Source organism: Microcebus murinus, chromosome 10 (assembly GCF_040939455.1).
Source record: "Microcebus murinus isolate Inina chromosome 10, M.murinus_Inina_mat1.0, whole genome shotgun sequence".
Taxonomy (NCBI): Eukaryota; Metazoa; Chordata; class Mammalia; order Primates; family Cheirogaleidae; genus Microcebus; species Microcebus murinus.
In genome coordinates this window covers 93,790,620-93,812,837 of record NC_134113.1, presented here as the reverse complement: position 1 = coordinate 93,812,837, position 22,218 = coordinate 93,790,620, and the positions used below count along the sequence as shown (strand labels likewise).

Here is a 22,218-nt window from a genome sequence, read left to right as displayed (position 1 = left end):
GCATCTCAATGGCACCAGAAGCTGTTTGTGATTGATCACTTAACCCCAACCTGGCAGGGGGTGGGGAACAATTGCAGGTAGCATGCCCTGGAGCAAGCACGTCATGGAATGCATTCTTCTGAGAACTATAGCTGGAGGGCTGGGTGCTATTTTCGTCTTAGGCTATTTTCCGGGGTGAGGCCTGTGCGGAGGAAAAGTCGTTGGGATGTGGAGGGTCTTAGTCTCCAACATCTCCCCCTATCTTTATTAATATGAGGGAGAGTTACACAGGTTGGTGGAGAGCCTGTCTTAGGCTACGCGATGGGCTTCCGCGACCAGCACCCCAAATATAAGATTGGGCGATTAACGTGAAGGTGAGGCCTCTGTCTTAGGCTATATAGGTGGCATACAGCTCCGGCACTTCTGATTATGAAGTGTGCCCCCGGGCATGGACCTACAATATTCCTGTCATGGAGTTACCTCACTGCTGGTGGGGGTGTGCACCTGGTACGCGGCAATCCCGTCATGGGCGTCTCCACAGCCTTTGGAACCAACTGCGTTCCATGTCTGAGGCAAGGTTTGAAAAATTTAGACCCTCTGTGGCTGTAGGGGGAGGCTCTGTATGGAGGTCCTCTCTGGAGCCTCTTTGTTCCAGCCGTTGGTAAAACACGGTGACCGATTTTTGTGTGGCTGCGTCTACCTGCAACTTGACAAAGTTGGTTAGTTTTTTGAATGCCCAAGGCCCAAAAGTGAGAAGCAACAAAAAACCTACAAACGGCCCCAAGACACTGGGAAGCAATGTGGATAGCCAGGGGGATGTGGAAAACCAATTTTGATACCATGCCTCACTTTGTTCCCTCTGTTTCTTTCTATTTTCAAGGCTTTGTCTAACTTTTTCAATGCTATCTTCTACCAGGCCTGTTTTGTCTGCGTAGAAGCAACATTCTTCTTTGAGTGCTGCGTACAAACCTCCCTCTTGGAGGAACACTAAGTCTAGGCCTCTTCTATTTTGCAACACTACCTCAGAGAGCGAAGCAAGGGATTCTTTGAGATATTTTAGGCCCTGCTGTAGCTCTCGGAGATCATTATCGATGGCCACAGAGAGCTGCAGGTATTGTTGATTGGAGGTGATCAGAGAGGCTATGCCTGTTCCAGCCCCTGTGGCACCAAGGCCCAAAACAACTGCGAGTGTTATGGCCATGATGGGTTCTCTCTTTACCCGGGGCATTGTGGTGCCGCACTCCCAAAACTGAAGTAACTCATCAGCAGGATGTACAGTGAGTCTGGGGAAAAGCATGACTAACACACAATATTCTCTATGCTCAAGAAACGTTGCAGTGACTACATACGGGGTAAGGCCGGAGGAACAAGCAAAATAAGAGGTGTTAGATGCCTGAATATACTGAAAGGTGGAGTTGACAGTAATTGACTGATTACATATTTTTTCTAAGGGTGCGGGAAGGAGCATTCTTGGGCTAAGAAGGCAAAGGCCTGGGCCTGTAACCTGGCTGAGTGTCAGGCCACCATGGGTCTCTGGGCCCCATCTGAGTCTGCTGGTGTTGTTAGTAAATAATGGCTCACCAAAAGTAGCGACGCCCTCATAGAAGGGAGGCCGCCCTCATAGAAGGGAGGCCGGGGGGAGTAGCATACCCAACACTCTTGATATTCTGAATTATTGGCCTCTCGGATGGTCCTGACAGAGGCATTGACTAAGGAGAGAATTAGTTCTGCTGAGGAAGGGGGCCCCTCGGGTAGGGTAGGTCGGTATAGGGAGGTGCTGAACGGAGAAGGGGACACAGTTGGGGAGGAGGGTAGGCCCCTGGAGGGATCGCGAGGCCGTGGTAGGTGTAGGTTGTTATTAGGGCCTATTGCGACTGTAGGACCTCTGGGGAGGCTTTTGATTAACTTGATTTTAAATGTGAGACCAATATCTCTCCCAGATATGTAGAGTCTGAGCCCCCATTCGAATCCCCTGGACTGGTCCCAAGAAGCCTTTTTTCCAGCTCCGGTGAATGAAATCAACAGGGGGTTGCACCACTGGTTGCTACACTCTTTCTTAAAGGGGACCGGACCACTGTTGAGGTGGTATGGGGAAGGGGATTTTCTTTTGACTGTTATATAGTCCCAGGAGGAGGAGGGGCTCCAGTAGGTATCGCCCGTAGTCTCACAGCCCCAGGAGGCACAAAAGAAGTCAGGGGCATAGCCACACGCTTCAGCAAGGGAGCGGTCTCAATGAGCCCCAGGGCAAACATATATAGGGGCCATGGTTAGATAAGTCCTTCGAACCCCAGAGCTACAGCCTGGCCGAGAACTGGTGTCTCGTTCTCCCGTGTTAATGAGTTTTACCTGTGGTGCAAAATGTGAGGGCGTGCCCCAATAGTCATGGACTCCAAGGGCCAACACGCATAGGTCGACTTCTAGTGGATCCCATGGTGTAGTGGCGGAGAGGTGCGAGGAGGAATTGGCAACGTCTCCTGCCTCATTAATTATTTGCCATGTATAGTTGTAGACCTGGTGGATGTTGGCTGTGGCGGTGTTCTTGACCGTGGCCAGAACTAGGCACAGGAGGGTCAGCATCTTCTCTCGGGGAGTCATTTTTCTGGAAGAGAACAGAATCAAGAATTCTTCTTAGGGGGTTCCCTGGGTGGATTATATAACTTAATCATTCTCTCAGGTAGCCATCTGGCGTTTTCTGCCTGGGTATCATAGATGCAGGCATGTCCTTTTCCCCATATGAGGACAGGGTCAGGCCCCAGCCATTTGCCTGTAAGCGGCTCCTTCCATAAGGCCTGTGCATAAGTATCGGTGGTGGATGGGTGCCAAAGGCGGTCGGCGGCTGTTTTACCGGCAGTGTCAAAGGTGAGAAAATTTAAAATGAACAGGGCATGATTAAGCAGGGTTTTGGAATTACCTGTCAAGGGATATAAAATTCCTCCTCCCGATTGTAGTTTGGAGAGCGTATTTTTTAACGTCTGATGAGCTCTCTCTACAATACCTTGGTGTCCTGAGGGTTGTAAGGAATGCCTGTAACATGTTTAATGCTTAACTGAGCACAAAAACTTTTAAAATTGGAGCTGACATATCCTGGGCCATTGTCAGTCTTAATAACTTTAGGCTGAGGGAGGGAGGTGAGACAGGCTATAACATGGCTGATAACGTGGCGGGTGGCTTCGCCTGTTTGTAGGGAAACAAAGATAAATCCACTGCAAGTATCTATAGAGACATGTACATATTTAAGCTTTCCGAAAGGGAGGTAATGAGTGACATCCATCTGCCAGAGCTCCCCAGGGATCAGGCCGTGAGGGTTGACTCCTAGGTGTGGCTCAGGGAGAAGGGTAAAACAAGCCCTGCATTGGCGGACGATTTCTCTGGCCTGTTCTCTAGTAATGGAGAATTTAAGCCTGAGGGTATGGGCATTGAGATGGTGTAAATTATGAGCCTGGCGTGCAGCACAGACAGGATCAACGGCGATAGTGTGGACTGCGCCTGCAATGCGGGTTGCCTGATCAACAAGATTATTTCCAGCTACTAGAGGCCCAGGAAGGCCAGTGTGGGCGCGAATATGGCCTATAAAAAAGGGCGCAGAACGGGAGTGAATGAGTCCTTGTAGTTGCTGGAACATTTGAGTGGTATTGTTGGAGGGCCGAATATCAGGCACAGTTTCCAAAGTGGCGACAGCATGAGCAACATAAGAACTATCAGTATACAAGTTAAATGGTGACTGATCTACATATTTGAAGACTTCGACTAAGGCTGCTAACTCAACCAGTTGAGCAGAGGAGAATCTGGTGGGAAAACTGCGGACCTGGCCATTAATGCTATAGGCCGAGGTGCCTGAGGAGGATCCGTCGGTAAAGACTAAGACGGCTCCTGGAATGGGGGAGACTCTTGTTTTTTTGGGAAATATTACAGGTGTCCGATAGAGGAACTGAATTAGTTTATCAGGGGGGTAATGATTATCTAGTTTGCCCTGGAAAGACGTACAGTTAACCGCCCAGTCATCATCATTTTGTATTAGCCACCGAATTTGAGAAGCATTATAAGGGAGTATTATGATATCTGGATCCTTTCCAAAGAGCTTAAGGGAGTTTTCTCGCCCCAAGCGAATAATCTTAGCTACTAAGTAAGGGTAGGTGGGAAGGACTTTAGGGGAGGAGGCCGATAGGTGAACCCAAAAAAGAGGCTTGCCCTGCCAAAAGAGTCCCGTGGGCGAAAAGGGGGTGGGGAGGACAATGAAGTACAAGGGGGAATCGGGGGAGAAGTAGCCAATGGCCTGGGCATTTATTTATGGCCTGCTCGACTAAATCGAGTGCTTGCTGCCCTTCTTTAGTTAGGGAGCGGGGAGAGGTTGGATCAGTATCTCCCTGCAGGATGTCAAATAGGGGTTTTAACTGTCCTGTGGTGAGTTTTAAATATGGGCGAAGCCAATTAATGTCGCCTAGAAGACGCTGAAAATCATTAAGGCATTGAAGAGAGTCTTTTCTGATTTGTACCTTTTGGGAGAGGACCTTATTGGGGAATAATTTAAAACCTAGGAACAGGTGAGGGGGGCAGACCTGAATCTTTTTAGGGGACAGGCGGAGGCCTCGAGCTTGTAAGGCCGAGACAACCTGCATAGTAACTTGATGTAAGGTTGCCTCGTCGGCTCCGGCAAAAAGAATGTCATCCATATAATGAATTATATATGTTTGAGGATGTTGAATTCTAAAAGAATCAATTGTCTGAGCTATATATTTTTAGCAAAGGGTAGGGCTGTTGGCCATGCCTTGAGGCAATACTCGCCATTGGAAGCGCTGGGAGGGTCCTATACAATTTATTACTGGAAGACTGAAGGCGAAGCGCTTACAGTCATCTGGGTGCAATGGTATGGAGAAAAGGCAGTCTTTCAGGTCAATGACTATCTTATAGTAGCCTCTGGGGATAGCTACAGGCGAAGGCAAACCAGGCTGGAGTGCCCCCATGGGAACCATTGTCTGATTAACAGCCCGTAAGTCTTGTAGCAGCCTCCACTTGCCAGTCCTTTTTTGAATGACAAAAATGGGAGTGTTCTATGGTGAAGTAGAGGGCTCTATGTGTCCGGCAGCTAATTGTTCCTGCACCAACGCTGTAGCTGCGGCTAGCTTGTTAGATGGGAGGGGCCACTGATCGATCCAGACAGGTAAGTCACTTTTCCAAGTGATTTTATCTGCCTGAAGTGCAGGGGGATCAATGGCCCTTCTTTGAACCCTAGTCCTGATCTGTCTGACTTAGGGAGGGTGGTCAGGGGTGCTCTTAGTCCCTGACCCTCCTTGCCTAAGCCCTGCCCTGGGAGGAATCCCTGCTTAAGCATTTGGCTTGCTACAACTTCATTGGGGCTGTACATAATGACATTCATTTGTGCAAGGATATCATGCCCCCATAAGTTAACAGGCAGGTTTGGGACTACAAAGGGTTGAGTGGTGCCTTTGTTTCCCTCAGGGTCTTCCCATGTTAAAATTTTTGAGCTCTGGAGAGTATTATTAGACTGTCCTATATCTTGTAAGTGCGTAAGGAAAGGCTTCAGTGGCCATGATTGGGGCCAGGCGTCCCGGGCAATAACTGTGGAATCGGCGCCAGAATCAAGAAGGCCCTCAAAAAGTTTACCATCTAACTTTAACCGCAGGGTGGGTTGTTTTTTGGTGATAGCTTGGACCCAATAAAGATCAGAAGAGCCAGGGCAGGAAGCACCTCGGTTAGACGTGATGGCTGGGAAGGATGTATTAAGGGGCAAGGGTAACGCCTGAGCTAAGCGCTGCCCCTTAGAGATACACACAGGGCCTGTAAGCGCACTGGCTAAGATGTTAATTTCCCCTGTAAAGTCACTATCTACTATGGAGGGGTGGACTATGAGCCCTGCAAGAGTAGAGGAGGCTCGGCCCAGAATAAAAAAGAACATGTTAGCCCGTGGGGGTCCAAATGAGCCAGTGGGCAAAATTTGAACACCATCCTCAGGTCTTAATATTGTGTCGGAGGAGGCACACAAGTCCACTCCTGCGCTCCCTGTGGTTGCTCGGAGGAGTCTAGGGGCTGGGGATCCTCTTGTCGGCTGTTCCCCGAGGCCGACTGAAATTGAATAGGGCGAGGGGAAGGGCATGTTGGTCTCTCAGGATCATTAGGAGAAGCCGACTCTCAGGTCGCCTCTAAAGACGTTCTCAAAGCAGACCGCGACACAGGTTGGAGGCAGAATTCTGCTACTGAGAGCAGCTGCTTTTTTGGGGTCTGAATCTGCCCCTTCAACAATATCTCTGATTAGTCCTCAGTACGAAAAAACAGATACAGGGATGGCATCTGGGCCCTGATTTAGAAGTAAATCGTTTAAATCTCTACCTACTTTTTGCCATTTGTGTGGGTGAATCTCAGGTCCACCAATAATAAACCAAGGACAAGCATGATCAATGAACACAAAAAACTTTACTAAGTCTTTTTTCTTAACTCTAATTCCTTTCTCTCTGAGTGAGGCCTTAAGATCCTTGATAAAAACGGCCTCTTTAGACAATGAATGGCCCATCTCGATGGGATGACAATGTAAAAAATCTACTCACCAGACCGTTGACTCTGTGAGTGGCAGAACGAGGGTCTCTGTAGGGTTTCCTTCGGCCGAAGAGCACTCTGCGGCGTCACCCGACAAAGGTCCGTACCTTGGGCCCCACGTTGGGCGCCACTTGTCCCGGCCCTCTGGACCTTCTGTTACTCGCGGGGGTCAAGGGGGACCTTGCCTGAAAGAGATGGGCGAGAGAAAGAAAGGAGACCAAGCAAAGGGTTGTCAAGGTCTACTTTACTTGGATTTTTAGTAGGTTTTATATACAGAAACAAGGAAGTAGAAACAGAAAAATAGAGTGGGGGGATGATGAGGCTTGGGTGTGGGCTAATCAGCCCCAATCAGCATCTCAATGGCACCAGAAGCTGTTTGTGATTGATCACTTAACCCCAACCTGGCAGGGGGTGGGGAACAATTGCAGGTAGCATGCCCTGGAGCAAGCACGTCATGGAATGCATTCTTCTGAGAACTATAGCTGGAGGGCTGGGTGCTATTTTCGTCTTAGGCTATTTTCCCCGGGGCGAGGCCGGTGCGGTGCTTAGGACAAGTCGTTGGGATGTGTAGGGTCTTAGTCTCCAACAAGGCTGCAGTGATCTATGATGATACCACTGAACTTTCTGCACTCTATCCAGGTACTCTTTCTCAAAAAAAAAGGAGTTATAAGCTACAGCCATAAAACTCTTAGAAGAAAACAGGTGAATCTTTGTGATCTTGGATTAGGCAGTGGTTTCTTGGCTATGACAACAAAAGCATGAGCAACAAATGAAAAAATAGATATATTGGATACAATCAAAATTAAAAGCTTTGGTGCTTCAAAGGGCACCATCAAGAAAATGAAAAGAGGCCGGGTGTGGTGGCTCACGCCTGTAATCCTAACACTCTGGGAAGCTGAGGTGGGCAGATTGTTTGAGCTCAGGAGTTACAGACCAGCCTGAGCAAGAGGGAGACCCCGTCTCTACTAAAAATAGAAAAAAATTAGCTGGACAACTAAAAAAATATACACACACACACACACACACACACACACACACACACACATATATATATATATATATATATATATATATATATATATATATATATATGAAATTAGCCGAGCATGGTGGTGCATGCTTGTATTCCCAGCTACTCAGGAGGCGGAGGCAGGAGGATCACTTGAGCCCAGGAATTTGAGGTTGCTGTGAGCTAGGCTGATGCCACAGCACTCTAGCCTGGGCAATAGAGTGAGACTGTGTCTCAAGAAAAAAAAAGAAAGTGAAAAGACAACACACAGAATGGGAGATAATTATGGTAAAACATGTATATGAGAAGGGACTGGTATTTGGACTATATAAAGGATTATTATGAGGCCAGGCATGGTGGCTCACGCCTGTAATCCTAGCTCTCTGGGAGGCTGAGGCTGGCGGATTACTCGAGGTCAGGAGTTCGAAACCAGCCTAAGCAAGAGCGAGACCCTGTCTCTACTATAAATAGAAAGAAATTAATTGGTCAACTAATATATATATATATGTAAATTAGCCGGGCATGGTGGTGCATGCCTGTAGTCCCAGCTACTTGGGAGGCTGAGGCAGAAGGATTGCTTGAGCCAGGAGATTGAGGTTGCTGTGAGCTAGGCTGACGCCATGGCACTCACTCTAGCCTAGGCAACAAAGCGAGACTCTGTCTCAAAAAAAAAAAAAGGATTATTATGACTCAGTAATAAAAATACAACTCAATTAAAAGTGGACAGAGGATCTGATAGACATTTCTCTGAAGATATGCACACGACCAATAAGTATATGAAAAGAGGCTCAATGTCATTAACCATCAGGGAAATGCAGATCACAGCCATAGTGAGAAACCACCTCTTAGTCTCTAGGTTGTCTATAATTGAAAAGACAGACACTAACAATTGTTGGCAAGGATATAGAGAAATTAGAAACCTCACATGCTGCTTGTAGGAATGTACAACGGCACAGCAGCTTTGGAAAACATCTGTCAGATGTTTAAACGTAGAATGTTTAAATTGTTTAAATATAGAATTACCATATGACCCAGTTCCGCCCCTACTTGTATAGCCAAGAGAAGTGAAAACAAATCCACGATAAAAATTTGTATTCAAGTGTTCATAGCAGCGTCATTCATACTATTGAAAACACCTAAATGTCCATCAACTAATGATTGCTTAAGTAAAATGTCGTATAGCCATACATTGGGATATTATTTGACAATAACAAGAAATGAAGTACTAATACATGTTGTAACATCAGTCAGGCATGGTGGCTCAAGCCTGTAATCCCAGCACTTTGGGAGACGGAGGCAGGATTGCTTGAGGTCAGGAGGTCAAGACCAGCCTAAGCAAGAGTGAGACCCCATCTCTACAAAAAACAGAAAAATTAGCCAGGCATGCTGGCACACACCTGTAGTCCCAGCTGCTTGGGAGGCTGAGGCAGGAGGATCACTTGAGCCCAGGAGTTTGAGGTTACAGTGAGCTATGATGACACCACTGTACTCTAGCCCAGGAGACAGAGCAAGACCCAGTCTCAGAAAAAGAAAGTGGGGGGGCAAAAAACATAAACAGATATTCTACTGATGAGAATATACAGATGGAGGGCCGGGCATGGTGGCTCATGCCTGTAATCCTAGCACTCTGGGAGGCCAAGGCAGGTGAATGGTTTGAGCTCAAGAGTTTGAGACCAGCCTGAGCAAGAGCAAGACCCTGTCTCTACTAAAATTAGAAAAAAAATTAGCTGGACAACTAAAAAATATATAGCAAAAATTAGCTGGGCCTAGTGGCGCATGCCTGTAGTGCCGGCTACTCGGGAGGCTGAGGCAGGAGGATTGCTTGAGCCCAGCAGTTTGAGGTTGTGAGCTAGGCTAATACCACAGCATTCTAGTCAGGGCAACAGAGTGAGACTCTGTCTCAAAAAAAAAAAAAGAGAGAATATACAGATGGAAATAAACATGTGAAAAGATGCTCAACATCATTAGCCATTAGGGGAATGCAAATTAAAACCAAAATGAAATATCAGTAATACTAATCAGAGTGACCGAAATGAAAATTAGTGATAACAGCAATTGCTGGCAAGAATGCAGACAAAGTAGATTATTCATACATTAACAGTGTGAATGTAAAATGGTACAGTCATTACAAAATGACACAGTTCTTAAAAAACTAAACACGCACTTACCATATGACCTAGCAATTACACTCTTAGACGCTTGTCCCGGAGAAATAAAAAAATAATCCTACAAGAATCTGTCCATGAATTTTCATAGCAGCTTTGTCATAGCCAAAAACTGTAAACAACCCAAGTGTCCTAATGATTAAACAAACTGTGGTAACATACCATAGAACCATACCATTGAACACTACTCAGCAATAAAAGGAATGAACTATTGATACACACAACAACTTGGATGGATCTCAAGGGAACTATGCTGAATGAAAAGAACTAATCTCAAAATGTTAAATATTATATGACCCCATTTGTGTAACATTTGTTAAATGGCAAAATTATACAGATGGAGAAATATTCGTGGTTGCCAGTGGTTGGGATTGGCAGAGAGATGACTGCCTATAAGTATAAACGAAGCATGATAGATCCTTCTGATGGAACTGTTCTGTGTTTTGGCTGTGTGGTGGTCACGTGAATCTATAGATGTGATAAAATTGCACAGAACTAAGTAACACACACCCACACACATGCATGTAAAACTGATAAAGTCTGAATAACATGAGTGGATTATATCAACATCAGTTTTGTGGTTGTGATGCTGTATTATGTTAAGCAACGTGCTGCCATTTGGGGAAACTGGGTGAAGAGTATATGGGATGTCTGTATTATTTTTTACAAAAGCATGTGACTCTACAACTATCTCAAAAAGAAGGCTGCATTGGGCCCACAGACTATGACCATGGTTTGCCTGCTAGATTGAAAAACATGCGAGAGAACTAGGCCATGGAAAAATATTATAAAAAAAAATAAAAATTAAATAAAAATTTTTTTAAAAGAAAAACAGTGGTTCATCAAGAAGAAGAGTTGTAGGAAATGAGGTTAGAGAGGCAGCCTAGATCCAGGTCATGTGGTGTCTAGGAATCCATGATAGGGTGTTTAACTTTTTATTCAAAATATGATGGGAGGCCACTAGAGGGGTTTTGACCAGGCAAGAAATATAATCAAATTTTTTAAGAGCTCACTTTTGTTGTTGGTTGTATGGGGGCAAACATGGAAGCAGAGAGGTCAGTTATTGGCTGTCATAGGAACCCAGGTTAGAATAATGGTGACTTGACCAAGCGTGGTAGTAACAAGGGCAGGAGAAGCAGTCAGATTCAAGAGGCAGGGCTTGTGCATGGGTTATGACTACAATACGCATATCAAGACTAGTTCCTCTGTTTCTAGTTTAAGCAACTGAGGTGTGAAAACTGCGGAAAGAACAGTAGAATGGAGGATTAAGGCAGGAGCCCGGAGCACTGTTCAACTGAGATTCCTATTAGCTGTCCAGCAGGATCCATCCAGGTCTGTGGCTCCAAGACTAGGTCCAAAGTGGAGCCTGAGGTTTGATATGGATGCTATTTAAAGCTGTTCCTAAAAGAGACAACCAAGGTTGTGAATGTGTAAGAAAGAGTTTTGAGGATGGAACCTTGAAGACACCTCGCCATTTAGAAATGCTGAGAAAAGGCAGTGAAAAAAAGTAGAAACCAGGACAGATTAGTGTAGTAAAAGCGAAGCAAAGAATTTACTTGAACAAAGAGGGAGTGATCAGTTTTGTCAGATGTTATTGAGTGATTAAGTAAGAAGACTAGAGAATTGGCCATTGGATTTGGTAAGGCGAAGTTTGGTGATGACCTTGACAGGAATGATTCAAATAGAGAAATGGGGACAAAAGCCTTATGGGCATGTGTTCAGTAGAAAATGATTTGGGGAAATGGAGGGATTTTGCTTTAAAAGGGAGCACATCTGTGGGTATCCTAACTCTAAAAAAAAATAAAAAATAAAAAAAATAAAAGGGAGCACAGATATGGGGTGTTCATATTAAGAGAGACATAACACCAAGAGAAGAATTATTTATTTAATTCTTAGGAAAAAATATATTTCTTATAAGAATTTTTAAATAATTTAAAAAAATTTTTTTTATTATTATTATTAAAGACAGTATCTCGTTTGGTCACCCAGGCTGGAGTGCAGTGGCACAATCATACCTCACTGCAGCTTTGATCGAGCCTGGGCTCAAGGGAGCCTCCTGCCCCCGCCTCTTAAGTAGCTGGAACTATAGGCACCTGCCACCATGCCTGGCTGATTTTTAAAATTTTTATAGACATAGGGTCTGACTGTGTTGCCCAGGTTGGTCTCAAACTTCTGTCCTCTGGTAATCCACCTCGGCCTCCCAAGGTGCTGGGATTACGAGCATGAGCCATCACACTTGGCCAAGAATTTTTTAAATGAACACTTTGATGCCCGTTACACTGCTTAAGAAATAGAATCTTATAAGTATTATAAGATTCTCCTCTAGCTTCTAGCCATCCCAGAAGTATCCACTTTTCTGAATTTTGTGTTTATCATAAGGGAAAGTCATGTTAAATAATACTATGGCATGGAGGCCGGGTGTGTTGGCTCACGCCTGTAATCCTAGCACTCTGGGAGGCCGAGGCGGGTGGATTGCTCAAGGTCAGGAGTTCGAAACCAGCCTGAGCAAGAGTGAGACCCCATCTCTACTAAAAAATAAAAAGGAATTAATTGACCAACTAAAAATATATAGAAAAACTTAGCCGGGCATGGTGGCGCATGCCTGTAGTCCCAGCAACTCTGAAGGCTGAGGCAGAAGGATTGCTTGAGCCCAGGAGTTTGAGGTTGCTATGAGCTAGGCTGATGCCATGGCACTCTAGCCCAGGCAGCAGAGTGAGACTATGTCTCAAAAATAAAAAAATAAATAAATAAAAGAAAAATGAGTAGGGTTAATAGTTTAGAGATTCTGCTTCCATAAAGTCAGTGTGAGACAGAGGTTTTGGAAGGGGGTGCATTATTATTAATGACCAGCGCTAGGATGTTCCCATAGGAATAAGTGACTAAAGTGGGCTGGAAAACAAGATGATTGGAAATGAGTGCACAAGGAGCTGCGAGGCCAGCTTATTGGATGAAATGTCTCGAAGGATGATGGAGTCACCAGGAATGACTGTAGGAGTGCTGTAAACCAAGAGAATGACTCAGGTTTTTAAATCTTCAGGGAATGAGGAGGAAATAATCCAGGAGATCAGCAGATGATTATAGTATCCTGATGGCATGTACTTCAAACGAGCTGAGTTCTTGAGGGACTAGGACAGAGGTCCTCAAACTTTTTAAATGGAGGGCCAGTTCACTGTCCCTCAGATTTTTGGAGAGCTGGACTGAGTTTTAAAAAAACTATAAACAAATTCCTATGCACACTGCACATATCTTATTTTGAAGTAAAAAAACAAATGGGCAAAAATACCCACATGTGGGCCGCGGGCCATAGTTTGAGGATGCCTGGAATAGGGGATGAGAAATAGTTTGGAATAGACAACAAGGAGCACCATGAGAGTTACAAATGAAATGCACAACCTAGTCTGCAATACTTTCAGAAGAGTGAGATACTTGAATTTGAAAGATCAGGAAGGGGATCATGGAAAAAGTGGCATTTATGCTGGACTTTAAAAAATGAAAAGAATTTTGAGAAAAATCAATTTGAATAGATAATTCCAGGCAGAGAAAATGCTATTACCAAAGAAGGAGCTGGCTGTTGTGTTACGCCCACGTCTGGTACTTTTGCGAATCCGCCTCCAGCGTTGCCATGGTGCTAATAGCATCCTTGGTATTGCCAGATCTGTTAGCAGCAGGCCACCAGATGGCAGTATATATCTTTTTTGGCAACCCCCATCCTGGTTCGGACTGTTTACCTGGCTCTGGAGAAAAGCTGGAAGTGAGAATTAGTGTAGATATAACTGAGGTGAGACAAATGGCATGCAGATTGGTGTATTTCCTTTTTTGTTTTTTGAGACAGAGTCTCACTTTGTTGCTCAGGCTAGAGTGGGTGCCATGGCGTCAGCCTAACTCACAGCAACCTCAAACTCCTGAGCTCAAGCGATCCTCCTGCCTCAGCCTCCCAAGTAGCTGGGACTACAGGCATGCACCACCATGCCTGGCTAATTTTTTCTATATATATTAATTGGCAAATTAATTTCTTTCTATTTATAGTAGAGACGGGGTCTTGCCCTTGCTCAGGCTGGTTTTGAACTCCTAACCTTGAGCAATCCTCCTGCCTCAGTATCCCAGAGTGCTAGGATTACAGGCATGAGCCACCACACCCGGCCCAGATTGGTGTATTTTGTTAGGGCTGAAGAGGCAAAGTCCTAGGGAGAAGAGAACAAATTTAGGAACATTTAGGGAAAAGATCAGGGGAAAGATGAAAGGCAAGGAAGCTGCTTGAGGGTGGGGTATGATGAGGTCTGAGAAGCAGAGGCAGGCTTTTCTTTTTTTCCAGCATATTACAGGGGTACAAATGTTAAGGTTACGTATATTGCCCTTGCCCCCCTCCTCCTTAGAGAGGCAAGGAGGAAGACCCTGTGTCCTCCTGACTTGCAGCTATTGGCTCTTGCAGAGGAGCTAGGCAGTCTGGAAGCTGTGCTGCAGCCAGGCTTTGAAAGACACTGGAAAAACACCCATGGAAGCAGAGGTGACAATTTACCCTATTAAGATTATCCTAGCGAGCCACAACATAAAATCCCTGGAGAATGTGTGATTTGATCAGAGATACAAAGGCAAAAAGTCTCACAGTGAAGTACCAGTTGGGATGCCCACCAAGAATCTCAGAATAACTACAGGAAAAATGCCTTGTGAGGAAGGGTCTAGGATTTAGGATCGTTTTCAGATGAGAAGCCATAAGTGACTCACTGACTTACACAGTCCTAGGTTATTAAACAGATCTCTTCCATCAGTACTGAGCCAGAAAAAGCAAGTTTCTAGGAATGGTACTCTTATACAAATAAAAAGGTGCCCCTTCCTCTGGCTGAGGGGCAGGGCCCAGCCAGTGAATTGCAGGCTTTATTTCAGCCTCTACTTACCTCAAGAAAGTATACAATGTAAAGCCAATTATTTGTGCTAAGGGATGCTATTGTATAACTAAACCACATAATTGATGACTTTTTCAATATCCACTAGCAGATTTCCTTTCCTAATCATGCTTCATCCAATACTAAGTATTATTGTTTTCATACCTAAGATAAATGGACAAGCAGGGGGAAATGAACTAGAAATATGCTGGGTGACTGGAATTTAACTTTTTTATGGACAATGTATGCATGGATAATTGAAAATTATCAATATTGTATTCCTTAGTCTAAGGAGAAGGCAAAAAGAACTTTTACTTATTAATATTATATTAAGTACTTCCTCCACTTATCTGATTTAATCATCATAACAAACTAGGGGTGGAATAGAACTTTAGCAGCCTCAGTTTAGGATTGCCAGATAACACAGTTTTTTGTATAAGCATGTCTCAAACATTATATGGAATATATTTATGCTTTAAAAAAGTATTCATTGTTTATCTAAAATTCAAATTTAGATATCTTGGATATCCTGTTTCTTCTTGCTACATCTGGCAACCCTACCTATTTTTATGTATCATATTAAGAAGAAATTACTTTTCTTCAAAACACATTGTATAACTTAAATTCTCTAGCTGATATTCTTTTCTCTTACTGATGATGTTTGGATTGTAAGAGGAGCCAAAAAGAGCCAATGTTTTGGATAGCTTTTATAGGAATCTACTGAAGGAACTATAGGATAAGTCCCAGAAATTTAACTTGTACTATTCCTAGATTTAGCTATGAGTCTCAAGTCCTCAATCCTAACTTTTTCTTTTATTTTTGAGACAAGGTCTTGCTCTGTAGCCTAGGCTAGAGTGCAGTAGTATCATCATAGCTCACAGCAACCTCAAATTCCTAGGCTGAAGCAATTCTCCTGCCTCAGCCTCCTGAGTAGCTGGGACTACAGGCATACACCACCACACCTGGGTAATTTAAAAATTTTGGGGGTCCAGGCCCGGTGGCTGAAACCTGTAATCCTAGTACTCTGGGAAGCCAAGGCAGGTGGCTTGCTCAAGGTCAGGAGTTCGAAACCAGCCTGAGCAAGAGCGAGGCCCTGTCTCCACTAGAAATAGAAAGAAATTAATTGGCCAACTAAAAAATATATATATATAAAATTAGCCAGGCCTGGTGGCGCATGCCTGTAGTCCCAGCTACTCGGGAGGCTGAAGCAGAAGGATTGCTTGAGCCCAGCAGTTTGAGGTTGCTGTGAGCTAGGCTGACGCCACAGCACTCTAGCCCAGCAACAAAGTGATACTGTGTCTCAAAACAAAAACAAAAAAACACATTAAAAAAAATTTTTTTTGTAGCAACGAGGTTTCTCTGTTGCTCAGGCTAGTCTTAAACTCCTAGCCTCAAGGAGTCCTACCACCTCTGCCTCCTTAATTGCTGGGATTGCAGGCATAAACCACTGCACCTGGCCCTCAATCCTAATTTTAATTAAGAATTGTTTACTTATTTTATTGTTACTTATTTTCACTGTTATGAATAGATATATTGGTGATATCTTACAATGATAATTGTAAAATTTTAGAACTAGAAAGGATCTTGGAGATTATGTAATTCCTAGTGTTCCCAGAACCTAACCCCAACGAGAGGACTTTGTAAACACAGATATACAGATTCTTTTTTTTTTTAGACAGAGTCTCGCTTTGTTGCCCAGGCTAGAGTGAGTGCTGTGGTGTCAGCCTAGCTCATAGCAACCTCAAACTCCTGGGCTCAAGCAATCCTGCTGCCTCAGCCTCCCGAGTAGCTGGGACTACAGGCATCCGCCACCATGCCCGGCTAATATTTTTTATGTATTTTTAGTTGACCAATTAATTTCTTTCTATTTATAGTAGAGACGGGGTCTTCCTCTTGCTTAGGCTGGTTTCAAACTCCTGACCTTGAGCAATCCGCCCGCCTCGGCCTCCCAGAGTGCTAGGATTACAGTCGTGAGCCACCTCGCCTTGTACCTACTGCATGGGGGTTGTCAACTGACCTCACTTTTCCCCTTGTCTTGCCCATGCTCCTTCTCAGATAGCTCTCCTGTTGTTCTTAGGTTTTAAAATCTTATCTATGGCTCCAAAGTGGTGGTGATAAAATCCAGGCAGGAGAGGGAAAGTGATATGGATCAGAGATGAATATAAACTTGCCCCAGACATGGGGAAATCCCCCTGGTGAAAATTGTGACTGGTCTGGGGAACAGTAGTTCATTCCAACATGGGAGAAAAAGAGGGAAAGTCAACCTGAACAAGCTTCTTGTAGAGGATAGACAGCAAGTTATTCTTCTAAGACCAGTAAAATTCAAGGTCAAGAATACTGAAGAAGGAGCAAATGCCAAGTTAGTCAGCACCTGATCTTCTAATGAATACGTACCCTTGCTTCTGTTCTAGAGAAACAAACTTAGATTAGCTGAAATATTTTCTAAAAGATTTGCTCCTAAAAGGAGGGCCACCATTCCTCAGAAAGGCTTTTCTCCATGTGCAGATAGCACATATATAGAAACTTAATGGTGGCTTTAAGCCATAAAAATAGCATAAATATACAGAGAATAGTGCCAAGAGTGCCCACTATATAGTAGTTGATCATTAAATGTTTATTGAATGAATACTCCAAGGTCAGGTTCTGTGTTAATTTTTCCTGTTTCATCATAACTATTTCAGTGCTTTATATTTCCCATCTGTGTTGAGGAAAAGCAAAATCAAACCAGAATTCATGAGATCTGCCTCTCATGGAAGTTTACCTGAAAATTGAAGTGTGCATTAGATATATTGTTCAGTGCTTTTGATACCAGAGATTCTGAGACCACTGTCAGTTCCTGAGTACTGGAAAGTCATCATCATCCCTTAGTGTAATAGCCTCCTAACTAGTTTCTTTTTTTTTTTTTTTTTTATTTTATAATTGTCTACACGTTCAGAGAAACTTCTCTAGTAACGGACTATAGAAATGATCCCTGAAAGTATAGTCTTTCTCCTAACTAGTTTCTACAGTGTAGTCAGTGATCTTTCTAAAATTCAAATCTGATCATGTTATTACTGTACTTAACCTACTAGCTCTCTGTAGTTCTCAGAATGAAGTCCAAAGTCCTTGACCTGGTGTTTTGGGCATGCTTGCCCATTGTGATGTGATCTCTGTTCACTTTCTGGCCTCTTCTCACCCTTTGGTATTCTACACTGCAGCCACGCTAAAATTCTTGCAGGATCACAAATACACTACTCTGTCCTGCAAGCCCTTGCTCACACAGTACCCTCAAAGTCTCCAGGTCTTTCTCAGTTTACCCTCTCAAAGAGCAAATCTTCCTAGACACTACCAGACCTCCTGCCCAAATTATGTGTCTCTCTTCCACATCTTCCATGGAAGACCAGAAGTATGCACCGCCCAGCTCTGGGGGGCACCAATCACATAAACTCTGGTGTGCACACAATCAGACACTATCTGCACAATCTTATGCAGTGTCCTCCACAGGAGTTTATGAGTGTTTGAAGTCTCCTATACTTCCCACTCTAATAGATTGTAAGAAAAAGGTATTGTATAAATACTCTGGAAAGCATGATTAATTGTTTCTGAGGGTTGGAAAGAGCAAGAGCAGAGGGACATTTGAGCTGGACCTTGAAAAGTGTGTCAACAGGCAGAAAAGGCAAATATTTCAAGCAGAGGAAATCACCAAAAAAAGTACATAGGTAGTTTGGGGTGACCAGATTAGATAACAGTGAATAAATGGAAATTAAGATAAATTATGTAAAGCCCTGAGTGCTATACTAATCATTATGAATTTTATTCTGTTGGCAGCAAGCCATTGAAGAATTATTTTTATTTATTTATTTTTTTGAGACAAGAGTCTCGCTGTGTTGCTCAGGCTAGAGTGCCGTGGCATCAGCCTAGCTCACAGCAACCTCAAACTCCTGGGCTCAAGCGATCCTTTATGCCTCAGCCTCCTGAGTAGCTGGGACTACAGGCATGTGCCACATGGCTGGCTAATTTTTTCTATATATATTTTTTTAGTTGGCCAATTAATTTCTATTTTTAGTAGAGATGGGGTCTCGCTCTTGCTCAGGCTGGTTTCAAACTCCTGCCCTTGAGAGATCTGCTCACCTGGGCCTCCCAGAGTGCTAGGATTGCAGGCTTGAGCGACTCTGCCAGGCCTGCCATTGAAGAATTTTGAGCACAACAGTGATATAATCCAATCTGTATTTAAGCATATTTTTCATTCACTGTTTTTTTTACTATAAAGCAAGCATGCTTTTAAAAAAATTGTTATTATTCCAGTAAAATATATATCAGATAAGTGAGAAGCTTCTATAATCACACTCACTAGAGTTAACCACTGTTACTAGTTTGTTATAATTCTCCATATTTTTTCTGTACACATGTGCATGGGGGTGTGTATGTTTTTCTACATAATTCATTTATTTATAAGAATGAGATAATAATTCTAAACATACTTCTGCCACTGCCTTTTTTTTTTTTGAGACAGAGTCTCACTCTGTTGCCCAGGCTAGAGTGCTGTGGCGTCAGCCTAGCTCATAGCAACCTCAAACTCCTGGGCTCAAGCAATCCTTCTGCCTCAGTCTCCCGATTAGCTAGGACTACAGGCATGCACCACCATGCCTGGCTAAATTTTTCTATATATTTTTAGTCGACCAATTAATTTCTTTCTATTTTTTTTTTAGTAGAAACGGGGTCTCACTTTTGCTCAGGCTGGTTTCGAACTCCTGACCTTGAGCAATCCACCCACCTCAGCCTCCCAGAGTGCTAGAATTACAGGCATGAGCCACCATGCCCAGCTTGCCATCGCCTTTTTTAAAGTAATGATGAGTATCTTGTATAGGGAGGCTAATCACACAAATATTATCAACCACAACAAAAACATGAATATATGTAAATATATTCTATTTCACTAATAATAAAACATGAAAATGATATTCACTTTCACCTATGAGATTGGGAAAATTAAAAAGAATGAGCAACATTGAGTTTTGATGGGGACATAACAAAAAAAGGCACTCTATATGATTAGTGGGAATAAAAATTAGTACTTTAAGAGCAGGCAGTCTAGTGATTCTTTTCTAAATTTAAAGGCCTGGGGCGTGAGGGGTAAAAACTAACCTATTCAGTACAGTGAACACTGTCCTGGTGACAGGCACGCTAAAAGTCCTGACTTCAGCATTATACAATGAATCCATGTAATAAAAACATTTATACTCCCTTAATATATATATATATTTATAATATATATTATAATATATAATTATATATTATATTATAATATGTTGTATATAATTATATTATAATATAATATATATGTTTTTTTTTTTTTGAGACAGAGTCTCACTTTGTTGCCCTGGCTAGAGTGAGTGCCATGGCGTCAGCCTAGCTCACAGCAACCTCAAACTCCTGGGCTCAAGCAATCCTCCTGCCTCAGCCTGCCAAGTAGCTGGGACTACAGGCATGTACCACCATGCCCGGCTAATTTTTTGTATATATATTTTTAGTTGGTCAATTAATTTCTTTCTATTTTTAGTAGACGGCGTCTTGCTCAGGCTGGTTTTGAACTCCTGACCTCGAGCAATCTGCCTGCCTAGGCCTCCCAGAGTGCTAGGATTATAGGCGTGAGCCACCACGCCCGGCAACTCCCTTAATATTTTAAAATTTAAAAAAAGAATCACAGATTTTAGTTTAGGAACTAGGTAATTAGTCATACTATTAACCAAAGTGGGCAAATCAATTGAAAGAGAAAGATTAGAACTTTGGGAAATCAGTTTGGGGTATGTTGAGTTTGAGGTGCTTACAGGATATCCATGTTGAGATTTATAGCTGGCAATTATAAATTTAATCTGGAATTCAAAAGAAAGCTCAGGGTGAAAAACAAAGATTTAAGATTGCCCTTCTGGGCTGGTGCGGTAGCTCACGCCTATAATCCTAGCACTTTGAGAGGCCGAGGCGGGGCGGATTGCTCAAGGTCAGGAGTTGGAAACCTACCTGAGCAGTAGTGAGACCCCATCTCTACTATAAAAATAGAAAGAAATTAATTGCCCAACTAATATATATAGAAAAAATTAGCCGGGCATGGTGGCACATGCCTGTGGTCCCAGCTACTCGGGAGGCTGAGGCAGAAGAATTGCTTGAGCCCAGAAGTTTGAGGTTGTTGTGAGCTAGGCTGACGCCATGGCACTCACTCTAGCCTGGACAACAAAGCGAGACTCTGTCTCAAAAAAAAAAAAGTATTGCCCTTCTGTGGGAGAGATTGAGACCACTGAGCATACAGTCAAAGATGAACTCAATATTTAAGAGCCATTGAGGAAGAAAAACCAATGAAATAAAAGTCGAATTAGGAATTAAGTTGAAGAACACTTAGAGAATGGTGTAGAAGCCATAAGAATTTGAGATAGGGGCTTATTAACAGTGTAAATGATAGCAAGAGGTTGAATTGGTAATAGTCAAGCAGGTCACTGGTTTTGCAATTAGGTCATTGATGTATAGGGACCAAAGGTAATTTTCAGCTTTGCCCTCTGAAGGTTCACTGATATATCAGCTGATAAAAGGTAGATTAATTAGGAGGAATGGCATACAAATTTATTAACATGCACAGAGAAAAATCACTGAATGATTGCCCCAACCTCTCAATGAGGTACAGAAGCTTATATGCCATCCTGAGGTTACAGAAAGAATGGAGGTGCTTGGAGCATAGCCAAAAACAGGTTATGGTGGTAAATCAGGTTATTGTGGGAAGACAGGTAATAGCAGGGAGAGAAAAGGAGGCTTATCTAGCACAGGTGGACTTGGTATATAAATGAAACTTAACAGGTAGCAGCTCCTCAGATAGAATAGGTGGTAAATGTTCCTTCTAGACCTCTTTAAGGTGTCAGACTGAGTTAATCTTTCCTATATCTCTGAATGCAGTATTTTCTCCATACCCTAACATGTTGAGTAGTACTGCTTTAGAGAGATGTCATAGCTCCTGCATTTAACCCTCCAAAGATAGTTGCTTATTGAGTGAGGTGAACTATAGATTTTTCTCTAAAACTATGAAATGCAGAAAGATTTAGTGGTATTAATCAATTAGGAGGATTGTCCATTTTAGTGCAGAACACACAGCTATGAGCCCTTCTCTCCCACTGGGGCCCTCAGAAACAGATGAAAAGAATAGAACCAGAATAGCCACATCTTGAAATATCCCTGTTTTTTTTTTCTTTTAATTTTTTTGGTTTTTTTTATTTCTTCTTTTACTTGGCCAAGAACTTTGTTCCTGAATCAATATCCCTGTTTTGTTTTGTTTGAGTCAGAGTCTCACTCTTTTTTTTTTTTTTTTTGAGACAGAGTCTCAGTTTGTCTCCCAGGCTAGAGTGAGTGCCCTGGCGTCAGCCTAGCTCACAGCAACCTCAGACTCCTGGGCTCAAGCAATCCTACTGCCTCAGCCTCCCGAGTAGCTACTGGGACTACAGGCATGCGCCACCATCCCCAGCTAATTTTTTTTATATATATATTAGTTGGCCAATGAATTTCTTTCTATTTATAGTAGAGACGGGGTCTCGGTCTTGCTCAGGCTGGTTTCAAACTCCTGACCTTGAGCAATCCGCCCACCTTGGCCTCCCAGAGTGCTAGGAATACAGGAGTGAGC

The 22,218-nt window shown here is 43.3% G+C and overlaps 2 protein-coding genes and 1 pseudogene across 2 annotated transcripts in view; 2 read left to right on the top strand and 1 right to left on the bottom strand.

Annotated features, from left to right (window-relative positions):
• LOC142873416 (small ribosomal subunit protein uS13-like) overlaps positions 1-22,218 on the top strand; it is a 379,862-nt gene that overhangs the window by 108,428 nt on the left and 249,216 nt on the right. The window lies entirely within an intron of this gene.
• Positions 1-22,218, top strand: part of SLC2A3 (solute carrier family 2 member 3) — an 85,622-nt gene that overhangs the window by 9,868 nt on the left and 53,536 nt on the right. The window lies entirely within an intron of this gene.
• On the bottom strand, positions 17,493-17,569 carry LOC142873475 (uncharacterized; annotated as a pseudogene).